Raw genomic sequence first — 847 nt, 5'->3', positions numbered from 1 at the left:
TTCTCTCTCTCTCTCTCTCTCTCTCTCTCTCTCTCTCTCTCTCTCTCTCTCTCTCTCTCTCTCTCTCTCTTTCTCTCCCTCCCCACCCCACTCTCATCCCCTCCCTCTCAATTGCAATTAAGTGAGGCGCCTACTTTGAACGCATTTATATTTGGTAAAACAAACACATTTTATTTGTTCAGCCAGGTTTTCAGTTCAGAGAGATTGCTCAAACAGAAAAAAAACACCAAATCGAGGATTTTGTTATCTTTCGGTTTACTGCTGCTTTTGGATTAACCGTGTTCGGTTCATGTGAACTCCACTGTATTTTTACACCCCGTCGGCACAATCAATTATTATCGTTCAGGAAGTGGACAGGTTTGACTCACTTTGATCCTGTCTTTAGAAATAGCCTAGATGAGAGGGATATAGTATAGCGCCTACGCATGAAAACAGAGATACTCGGTACTCAATAAATATTTCATTTTTTAAGGAATCCCCATTGGTGAATTGAAAAGTACAACCTCCTCTTGCGACGGTGAAGAGCCTAACCGCTGCACCACCAGGCACTGGTACGGGATTTAAGTTTCACTTTCACCTTTAAAGAATTAAATGTAGGCGTCTTTACACCAACATCGACACAATTTAGATCATTTTGGAGGCGGGCTGCAGACATTGCCTGTCAGGGCCAATTTTGGTTGACAGGGACGTATTATACCTACGATTCTGTCACATTGAATAACAAGGCGAAATCCCATGTCTCACACCACTGAAAATATCAGCAGTAGAAACTACATCAGCAACAACAACATAAACGTGAACAACAACATTAACATAATCAAAAACAACGAAATCAACATCAGCTACA

This window comes from Aplysia californica, unplaced genomic scaffold, assembly GCF_000002075.1.
Source record: "Aplysia californica isolate F4 #8 unplaced genomic scaffold, AplCal3.0 scaffold00331, whole genome shotgun sequence".
NCBI lineage: Eukaryota > Metazoa > Mollusca > Gastropoda > Aplysiida > Aplysiidae > Aplysia > Aplysia californica.
The sequence above is the reverse complement of the archived record's forward strand: the minus strand, read 5'-3'. Positions refer to the sequence as shown.